The 11,858-nt window shown below is 38.4% G+C and overlaps 1 pseudogene; it reads right to left on the bottom strand.

The window, feature by feature from the left end:
- Positions 1–8,915: 8,915 nt before the first annotated feature.
- On the bottom strand, positions 8,916–10,460 carry LOC129680510 (uncharacterized; annotated as a pseudogene).
- Positions 10,461–11,858: the final 1,398 nt, after the last annotated feature.

The raw sequence follows: 11,858 nt of genomic DNA, 5'->3' as shown, positions 1-11,858 counted from the left end.
GGAAGTCAAAGACTTGTATGAAAAAAATTTCAAGTCTCTGAAGAAAGAATTAGAGGAAGATATGAGAAGATGGAAATATCTCCCATGCTCATGGCTTGGCAGGATTAACATAGTAAAAATGGCCATCCTACCAAAAACAATCTACAGATTTAATGCAATTCCCATCAAATTGCCAACACAATTCTTTACAGACCTGGAAAGAAAAATTCTCAACTTTGTATGGAATAACAAGAAACCGAGAATTGTTAAAATAATCCTCTACAATAAAAGATCTTCTGGAGGTATCTCCATCCCTGATCTCAAGCTGTACTATAGAGCAACAGTGATAAAAACTGCATGGTACTGGCATAGAAACAGAATACTGGATCAATGGAATCGAACAGAAGACCCAGAAATAAACCCACACACTTACGGACACTTGATTTTTGACAAAGATGCCAAAACCATACAATGGAAAAAAGATAGCATCTTCAACAAATGGTGCTGGTCCAACTGGATGTCTACATGTAGAAAAATGAAAATAGATCCATACATATCACCCTGCACAAAACTGAAGTCCAAGTGGATCAAAGACCTCAACATAAAACCAGACACATTTAATCGGCTAGAAAAAAAAAGTGGGGAATACCCTAGAACTCATTGGTACAGGAGAAAACTTCCTGAACAGAACACCAACAGCACAGGCTCTAAGAGCAACAATCAATAAATGGGACCTCATGAAATTGAAAAGCTTCTGTAAAGCAAAGGACACCGTCATCAAAACAAAGCGACTGCCTACAGATTGGGAAAGGATCATCACGAACCCTTTATCTGACAGAGGACTCATATCCAATATATATAAAGAACTAAGCAAGCTGAAAAGCAAAAAACCAAGTAATCCACTTAAAAAATGGGGAACAGAGCTAAAGAGAGAATTCTCTGTAGAGGAATATCAAATGGCAGAGAAGCACTTAAAGAAATGCTCAACCTCATTAGCCATTAGGGAAATGCAAATCAAAACAACCCTGAGATTTCACCTTACACCCATCAGAATGGCCAAGATGAAAAACTCAAGGGACAACACATGCTGGAGAGGTTGTGGAGAAAGGGGAACCCTTCTCCACTGCTGGTGGGAATGTAAACTGGTACAACCACTCTGGAAATCAATCTGGCGCTTTCTGAGACAACTAGGAATAGCGCTTCCTCAAGATCCAGCCATACCACTCCTAGGCATATACCCAAAAGAGGCTCAAGTACACAAAAAGGACATTTGCTCAACCATGTTTGTAGCAGCTTTATTTGTAATAGCCAGAAGCTGGAAACAACCCAGATGCCTCTCAACTGAAGAATGGATGCAGAAACTGTGGTACATCTATACAATGGAGTATTACTCAACAATAAAAATAAGGAAATCTTGAAATTTGCAGGTAAATGGTGGGACCTGGAAAGGATCATCCTGAGTGAGTTGTCCCAGAAGCAAAAAGACACGCATGGTATATACTCACTCATATAAACATACAACATAGATTAAACCCACTAAAATCTGTACATCTAAACAAACTAAGCAAAAGAGAGGACCCTAACTAAAATGTTCAATCCCCATCCTGAAAGGCAAAGAGGATGGACATCAGAAGAAAAAGAAAATAGGAAACAACCTCGGAACCTGCCACAGAGGGCCTCTGAAAGCCAGAAGAAAACAGGAAACAACCTTGAAACCTGCCACAGAGGGCCTCTGAAAGCTTCTGCAGTATAGACTGTCAAAGCAGATGCTGAGCCTGATGGCCAACTGATGGGCAGAGTGAATGGAATTCTATGTAAGAAGTGGGAAATAGTAAGAGCTGGAGGGGGCAGGAACTCCACAAGGAGAGCAACAGAACAAGATAATTTGAACACAGGGAACTTCCCAGAGACTCATACTCCAACCAAGGACTATTCGTGGAGATGACCTGGAACCCCTGCACAGGTGTAGCCCATGGCAGTTCAGTGTCCAAGTGGGTTACATAGTAATGGGAAGAGGGACTGCCTCTGACATAATCTGATTGGCTTTCTCGTTGATCACTTCCCCCTGAGGGGGGAGCAGCCTTATCAGGCCACAGTAGAGGACAATGCAGGCACTTTTGATGAGAATTGATAGACTAAGATCAGAAAGAAGAAGAGAACCTCCCCTATCAGTGGACTTGGGAAGTGGCATGCATGCAGAAAGGGGAGGGAGGGTGGGATCGGGAGGGGAGCAGGGAGAGGCTTAAGGGGGGATACAAAATGAATAAAGTGTAATTAATAAAAAATTTAAAAAAAAAGAAAAAAAAAGAAATTCTACTTGGATTTTTGTTTTTTTAATTTTTTAATTTAATGAGTAAATGTATATGAAACATAATTTTATGTATACCCATAATTTGTCATCCAAACAAAGACACAATTAGAAATGGAATGGAGAATTACTGATAACTATGGTAGAAAAAGATCAATAAACCACTATTTTCTTTAATAAACAAGAAGGCCTATTTTGTCTTTATGATATGCAAGTTGATCCAGTGTCTATGTTGTCCACTTCACATGACATATTAATTACATATTAACATTGTTTAATTGAGGATATTCTATTCAATATAATGACAACCATAACCATAATGGTATTTTGAACAGAAAGTAAAAATATCTTTGAAACCAAGAGGAAGCTAATCTTGGAATGGTAGTTCATGCCTGTGATCTTAGCACTCACTAGGCTGCAATAAGAGAATCATAAGAGAATCAACTGAAGGCATGTTGGGATTCATACTGAATTCCATGTAAGTCTAGGCTAAATGAAGTACTACTTCAAAAAAAGTCAAAATCATAAACATATTAACTAAATGATGAATAAATATGTAAATTAATACTCAGTTACCATTGTAAGTAGAGATAAAAAAATCTTATTTTCTTAATAGAATTTTATCATTTTATTTTTGAAATTATAATATGATTACATTTCTCCTTTCCTTCCTCAAAAAACATCAATTTATTCCAGCTTCCGTTCAATTTTTTTCAAAATATTCAACCTGATTGATATGAACAGCTTTAACTTGTTTCTGCCAGGTAGTTAGATGAGAAAAGGAATAAAAATACTTTCATCTGCTTAAAAATATTATATTTCTTTGTACAAACTTTATACTAAAAGTTTATTTTATCTAACATCTATTGTATTTTTATTATCACTCATATGAAATATGTTTTATTATATGTCTAATATACACTTATAAGTAAGTACATACTATTTGTGTTTTTCTGCTTCTGGGATACCTCACTCTGGATGATCTCTAGTTCCTACCATTTGCCTGCAAATTTCATGGTTTCCTTGTTTTTAATTGTTGAATACTATTCCATTGTGCAAATGTACTACAATTTCTGTATCCATTCCTCAGTTGAGGGGCATCTGTGTTGTTTCCAGCTTCTGGCTATTATAAATAAACTTTCTACAAGCATGTCCTTGGGTACTTGCACATCTTTTGGATATATGCCTAGGAGTGGTATAGTTGGATCTTGAGGAAGCACTATTCCTATTTGTCTGAGAAAGCACCAGAATGATATCCAAAGTGGTTGTACAAGTTTACATTCCCACCAGCAATGGAGGAGGGTTCCCCTTTTTCCACATCCTCTCCACATATGTTGTCACTTGAGTTTTTGATCGTAGCCATTCTGACGGGTATAAGGTGAAATCTCAAAGGTGTTTTTTTTTTATTTGCATCTCCCTGATGACTAAGGATGTTGAGCACTTCTTTAAGTGTTTCTCTACCATTCAATATTCCTCTATTGAGAATTCTCTGTTTAGCTCTGTACTCCATTTTTAACTGGATTATTTGGTTTGGTGGTGTTTAACTTCTGGAGTTCTTTATATAGTCTGGATATTAGCCCTCTGTGTTATAGAAAATTTTCAGTTTTATGAGGTCCCATTTATTGATTATTAGTCTTAGAGCCTGTGCTGTTTTTAATAATAAATATTTTAGAAATTATTTTTATTCTTAATCTGGCAATATATGTGTTTATATGTGTCTTTCTCCATGTGGATTTGTGCTTTTGAATGTAGTGCCCACAGGGGACAGAAGATGGAATTGGATCACCTGGAGGTTGAGCTCTGGGTGGCCTGATATGGGTTCCAGAAACTCAATACTTGTCATCTGCAAGAGCAGTGCTGGTTCCTAAGTACTGTGTACCTTCCTACCACATAAAATGGCATTTTAATGTAGATATAAGTGTAAATGTTACGCTGGTACCAACTTACCATCATTCACATAAAAAAATTATGCACTTTTACTTTGCATCCTTACTTTGTATTATTTTCTCATTTAATATTTTATATTATGAGTTTTATTCTATTTTATTCATAATTATTTTAATATTTCTGTATTGCTTTTACACTATAATTAAAGTGAATAAGTATAATAATAAAATCATATTCATGTTTATTTTATTTAGTTTTTGAGAACATTTATTCAATATACTTTGAAATGATTCATTCTGCACATCTCTCATACGCCTTCCACATCCCTATCAGGCCCCTCTCTACTTCATGTCATCATTTCATTTCTTTCTTTTTATTTCTTATGATTAATAATCCACTGAATATAAATAGAGTTGCATATATGTGCACAAGTGTGGAACCATGCCAAAGAGCATGGGCAACCTCCCAGGTCTAGCCCCCTAAATATAAATGACTCACTTTTTTCTATCTGACAGCAATTGTCAATATATCCTCAGTTAGAGGTGGAGGATCATGAGCCCCTCTTCCTCATTAGTGAAGTGTTTACTTGTTTAATTTTCTGTTTTTCTTGTGCAGATCATCTGTGATTTTCACAGCTACTATGAGTTCATGAGTTTAGTAGCCTTGTCAAGTCCGGGAAGCACTGCTTCATAGCAATGCTCTCTGACTGCTAGCTCTTAACAGTCTTACAGCCCCACATAATTATCTCCAAAGCATTGTGAGGAGAGTTGGAATGCCCTGTTTACAACTGAACATTCCAGAGAACGCTGCTATGTGCTGTGACTCTTTGAATTAACCATGGGCCACTACAAAAAGAATCTTCTGTGATGAAGACTGACAGTTATACTAATCCAAGATTATAGGGACACATATTTAGATGGTAGTTTGATGCTATTTTCTGTTAGCAAAATAATAGTAGTATCCTCTCCAATATAGTCTATGACCTCCTTAGTCCATGGGTTTGTGACCAGATTTAGAGTAAAAGGCATAGGTTCCTTCTTATAAAGAGAGTAGTAAATTCAATCAGAAATCTGTTTATTACCTCTATAATATTCATGCCTCATGTGCAGTAATGGGCATATCTTGCCAGGCTCATTGTTATTTTTGCTTATAAGACTTAAAATTGGGTAAGTGTTGATGACCTTATCCCCAGCAAACTGCATAGCACCTTCTGTACTATGAAAAATAGTCCAGGTTAGTTCCAACTGTATGTTTTCATATTCTGTAATCAAGTGTGTGTGTGTGTGTGTGTGTGTTTTCACTAATAAGTTCTGACCATAAAGTTCTGGAGCATAGAAACAGAAAGGAGGATCAATGGAACTGAATAGAAGATCCAGAAAAAAACCCACACATCCATGAATACTTGATTTTTGACAAAGAAGCCAAAACCATTCAATGGAAAAAAGACAGCATCTTCAACAAATGGTGCTGGTCCAACTGGATGTCTATATGCAGAAAAATGAAAATGGATCCATATTTATCACCCTGGACAAAACTAAAGTCCAAGTGGATCAAAGACCTCATCATAAAACCAGACACATTAAATTGGGTTAGAAGAAAAAATGGATAAGACCCTAGAACTCATCAGCACAGGAGACTACTTTCTGAACAGAACACTAACAGCACAGGCTCTAAGATAAACAATAAATAAATCAGACCTCATGAAACTGAAAAGCTTCTGTAAAGCAACAGACACTGTCATCAAAACAAAACAACAGCTTACAGACTGTGAAATGATCTTCACCAACCCTATACCTGACAGAGGGCTAATATCCAGTATATATAAAAAACTCAAGAAGTTAAAAAGAAACAAATCAAGTAATCCAATTAAAAGATGGGGCACGGAGTTAAACAGAGAACTCTCTGTAGAGAATTATAGAATGTCAGAAAAACACTTAAAGAAAAGTTCAACGTCCTTAGCCATCAGTGAGATGCAAATAAAAATGACCCTGAGATTTAACCTTACACCCATCAGAATGGCTAAGATTAAAAAACTCAAGGGACAACTCATGCTTGAGGGGTTGTGGAGAAAGGGGAACCCTCCTCCATTGCTGGTGGGAATGGAAACTTGTACAACCATTTTGGAAATCAATCTAGTGCTTTCTCAGACAATTAGGAATAGTGCTTCCTCAAGATCCAGCTATACCACTCCAAAATATTCTCAAGTACACAATAAGGACATTTGCTCAACCATGTTCATAGCAGCTTTATTCATAATAGCCAGAACCTGGAAACAACTCAGATGTCCCTCAGTTGAGGAATGGATACAGAAAATGTGATACTTTTACACAATGGAATACTACTCAGCAATTAAAAACGAGGAAATCATGAAATTTTCAGGCAAATGGTGGGACCTAGAAAAGATCATCCTGAGCAAGGTATCCCAAAAGCAGAAAGGCACACATGGTATATACTGACTTATATAGACCTATAAGATAGAATAAATATACTGAAACATATACACCTCAAGACAAAAAAGAAAGAGGACCTGGGGTAAGATGATCAGTCCTCACTTAGGTTTTCTTTTAAAGTCAGGCCTAATTTTAAAATGGAGACAAAATAAAGTTTCTGTAATCCTCTTAGAAAGATGAAGGGTTTCTTCAGCAAACCCACTGTACAGGAAAAGCTATATGAAGCTCTTCATACTAAAGAAACTTGTTAATGCATAAGGAAATGTAGGTTAGCATAAACCTACTGTTCAGTGATTACACAAATTCAGAAGTTCTAATATCATAAGTATGATATATAAATCATTTATATTTTTACTATAAGGACTAAACAAAACTAAAAATAGTAACTACTTTAGTAATATTAAGCAATAAAGAACATAGAAATACAAAATGGAATGGGAGACAAAATGGAATGAATAATAAAATGTATTTATAGAATTTTCTCATATTGTCATCATATGAGGTTAACATTATCCTACATTAGAAAGCTCAAACTGTCTACCAGCAAGCTATTAAACTTAATGAATGTATAAAGTATAATGTACTCTGTGTGTGTTTGTGTGTGTGTGAAACTAGTAGAAGTAAGTACTAGAAGTCCAAAGAAAATTCACTGAAACAAGAATTACCAGTCCTATTTATTACAATTTAAAAATACTTGGAGATAAATATAACCAAAGTGAAAAAAGACAATAAAACTGAAAAGTACTGATGAAAAATTTATTAATGGCACAAATGTAAAAAATGACACCATGTATTCTATAGAATCATTGATATATCTATAAAAACCCTGTTTATTATTCTCAGAACTAGACAAAACAATTTACAACTCAGGAAATACAAAAACACCAAATAAAAGTTATTTTAAGCAAAGAGAATAAACCTAATTTCAAAGTAAATTATGAAGTTTTACTATCAAAATACAACATTAAAAATAGAAAGAAGAACCGATGGTAACAGAATAGAGAGCCTTAATATAAGCTCATATCTCTCTCATTAATGATTTTGTATTAAATATTTAAGAATAAGAATAAGGATAGTATTTCAATAAATAAATATTCACATGCAGAAGAATGAAGCTGGATTTAAATATTTGACCTTAAACTGAGATAGTCCATGAGGAACACATATGCAAATCATTCAATAGTTTAAAATAGACAAAGTTTGTTTTGAGAAGAAAGAAAATTACTATAAAAATAGGACACATCACAGGAAATGACAGCAGTAAGGAAAATGGTATTGTGTAAAACTAAAAATTTCTGAGTAATGATAGAAATAGTGAAAAGAATGAAAAGAGTGAAAAGGAAATCTATAGAGAAGGGAGACATATTCGTATAGTGTATGTCTATTAATAGAATCAAATACACAATTGATATTTGCAATGCATGAATAATAATACAAATATTTATAAGATAAACATAAAGAAATCAATTGAAATGGTTAAAAGATATAAATATCTATTTATCCAAAGAAATAACACATATTGTACAGTTACATGAAGAAAATGCTCAAGGTCACCACCTATCATCATGGAATGCAAATCAAAGCTACAATGAGATATTCACTTCACTCTAGTAAGCATAGACTATAAAAAAGAGTATATATAACAAGTACTGGTACAGATACAGAGAAATAATATCATTGCTTCCTGTTGATATGAATACAAATTAATAAATCCTTATGAGAAGACAGTATGATGGTTCCTGGAAATAAAAATTAGGACTATCATGTGATCTTGTAATCCTAATCTTGAGGTCCTGTCCCAGAGTCAGTTTGTACTAGTGCTGCCACTGCTGCTACTATTCACAGGCAGGTTGGCCATCCTGCCGCTACTGAATCAAGCTTTTTGGATAGATAGGCTACCGGTCTCTTCCAGGGTCCAATTTCCTGTGTTAGCACACGTTTTGGCCATTCCCCGATTCTCGGCCACACAGAGATGGAAGGGTTTGGTCACATCAGGGAGTCCCAATGCTGGGGCCGACATTAAGGCTTGTTATCAAATGCAGCTTGTTCATCCTTTCCCCGAAAGAGTTGTTGCCCTATGTAAGGGCATACAGAGAGGCTGCCTTCTCAGCAAATCCCAGAATCCACAGTCGGCAAAACCCCCGTGTACCTAAAAATTCCCTCAGTTGTTTAGTAGTCCTCGGAGGGGGAACGTGAAATACAGACTCTTTTATAGCCTCCGATAGCCATCCCTTTCCCTCTCAATATATATCCCAGATAACTGACCTGTTTCCTGCAGAACTGGGCCTTTTTCACCGATGCTCTGTAGCGGAGCTCACCCAGCTCTTGCAACAGCCGGGGGTTTCATCAAATACGGTCCATGTAAGCTGGCCTGAGACCCCTGAGTCCAGGTCTTTCCATTCGAAAGCGAAAATGTCTTGGCTGGTAGGGCTAAGTTGAAGACAAAAGAATCCTTAAGGTCCAGCACTGTATACCAAACCCTGTCAGGGGGAAGGGAACTTAACAGGTTATACTGGTTGGGCATGCAAGTCCGTGACCTGTTTGTTAACTTCCCTCAAGTCCTGTATGGGTCTATAGTCGTTGCTCCCAGGCTTCTGAACTGGCAGCAATGGAGTATTCCATGCGCACTGGCACCTTCTGAGAACCCCTAGGTCAAGGAGCCGCTGTATGTGAGGGCAGATCTCATCTCGGGCTTCCTTAGACATCAGATATTGTCGCACCGCTATCAGGGTAGCTTGAGGCTTCAGCTCTATCTGAACTGGAGGCTGTTTCTCTGCTTTTCCTAGGCCAGCTGTTTCAGCCCATGCCCTGGGATGTCTCTCTAGCCACCAGTCAATGTCTTTTTCTGGACTTACCACCTTTTCAAACAGGCGGTATTCATCTTGCAGTTGAATCGTCAGCATGTGAATGGGATCCCCTTTATTGTCTGTCACCTGTGGACCATCTGGTCTAAAATGAATATGGGTCCCAATCTTAGTTAGCATATCTCGCCATAACAGTGGGTATGGGCACTCGGGGACAACTAAGAATGAGTGGGATACCCGGCCCACTCCAAGGTTCATGTTCCTTGGGTAGTCCATGAATATTCTTTACATCCAGTGGCTCCTTGGACCCATGATTTTTTTCTCTTTTGTAGCTCCTAAGTCTTGTAACAGAACAGAATGCTGGACGCCAGTGTCCACCAAGAAGTGGACCAGCTTTTTCTTCCTTTTGGACAATCCTTTATCCAGTGTCCTTTCTCCTTTCAATAGGCACACTGATCCTTAGACAGAGGGCCCCTCCAATTGCTAGGAACTCTCTCCCTATTATTACGACTCTCCTGCACTATGGTGGCCAGGATCTTAGTCAACTTTCTGTCTTGCCTCTTATCCCTTTCTATTTCTCTCCCTTCTTGTTCTTTCCTCTTTCTCTTCTTCTGTCTCCCTGCTGTAGAAAACCTTTTCTGCTACCTGCACTAAATCCTTCAACGACTTGTCCTGTAAACCCTCTATTTTCTGGAGTTTTCTATGAATATCTCTGGCTGACTGTTCTATAAAGGTTATAGACACCATTGCCTTATGCTCATTTGAGGTAGGGTCATAGGGCATAAGCCAGCTGTAAGCCTCCATCAGCCATTCAAGAAAGGCTGCGGGGGATTAATCCAGCCCCTGAACCATCTCTCTTGCCATCATCAAATTGATGGGCTTTCAAGCAGCCCCACGGAGACCCGCCATTAGAGTCTGGTGGTAGACCTTCAGGCATTCCCTACCTCCAGGTGTGTTGTAATCCCAGTTGGGGCAGGTGAGGGGAAAGTTATCATCAATATCATTAGGGAGTACAGAAGGCCTCCAATCCATTCCCAACACATTTTTTTTCTCACCTCAAGGAGGACCTGTCCCCGTTCCTCGATAGTCAGGAGGGCCTGCAAGAGTTGCTGGCAATCATCCCAAGTGGACTGGTGTGAGAATAGGATAGATTCAAACAAATCAGCTGGAGCTTGGGGATTTTGGGGAAAAGGGGAGTTCAATTTCAGAATCTGGTGGCGACTGCAGTGGTGCAGAGGGACTGCTGGCAGCACTCTCAATTTCAGAATCTGGCGGTGCTGAGGGACTGATGGCACCCTGGTGCAGAACTTCTAAGGAATTAGTGGGGGAAAATCTGGTGGATAAGGTGGTGGAAGGTCAAAAAGAAGTCACAGTCTGTCCCATAATAAAGTCGTCTGTCAAGAAAGTCAAAGAAGCAACAACGATAGAGACAAAGAGAACATGACAGGCAATTCAAATAAGGATGCCCTTAAAGGTGGTACCACAGAATTCTGATTGAGAGGCTGCCTCACGCCAGCCATCTCTGATGAGAAACGGATGGGAGGAGGACCAGCATGGACCTAGCCTCCCCAGATGGAGAGGCTGCCTCACAGTGGCCATCTCCTACAGATGGGAGGAGGACCATCATGGAGCTGGCCTCCACAGATAGAATCTGGAGCATCCTCCAGTTCCCAGTCAAGAGATATTCTGACACATCTGTCTATCACAACGACTGATCAGACAACCAAAAAGGTACAGATAGGCACATAAACAGATACAGAGTGGTATACCAGAAATCAGACTAACCTGTTCCAAGCTCGACCTCTGAGCCCAGGCTTATGAGGGCTGGGAAAGGGGCATGCTGTTTCCAGGCCAATGCACCAAAAATGTAAGACCTGGAGTTTCACTGCTCAGGAGCTCAGTATCACGCCCTTCCCAGGAATTCTCACAGACCACAACTCAATGCAAAAACAAGAGGTTTTATTGCTATTGCAGTAGGGTCACTCATCCAAAGACAGGAGACGACCCTGAAGAGGTGGCCCCTCAGAACTTTTTCCTAAATAGACTTATAGTTGGTCTCAAAACAATCCTCAACAGATACAAGAAGATTGACATAATCCCTTGTATCCTTTCTGACCACCATGGACTTCAGTTGGACTTCAATAACAATAGAAATAGCAAAATGCCTACACCCACATGGAAACTGAACAACTTGATACTCGATGACAGCTAAGTCAGGGAAGAAATGAAAAAAGAAATTAAAGACTTCCTAGAATTCAATGAAAATGAAGGCACAACACACCTAAACTTATGAGGCACAATGAAAGCAGTGTTAAGAGGAAAGTTCATAGTACTAAGTGCCTTCAAGAAAAAATTCGAAACATCTCATACAAGCAACTTAATGGCTCACCTAAAAGTCTAAGAACAGAAAAGAGGAGGCGGGGCAAGATG

Source organism: Psammomys obesus, unplaced genomic scaffold (assembly GCF_907164565.1).
Source record: "Psammomys obesus unplaced genomic scaffold, mPsaObe1.curated_primary_1811, whole genome shotgun sequence".
Classification (NCBI taxonomy): Eukaryota; Metazoa; Chordata; class Mammalia; order Rodentia; family Muridae; genus Psammomys; species Psammomys obesus.
This window is presented reverse-complemented; position numbering and strand designations above follow the sequence as displayed.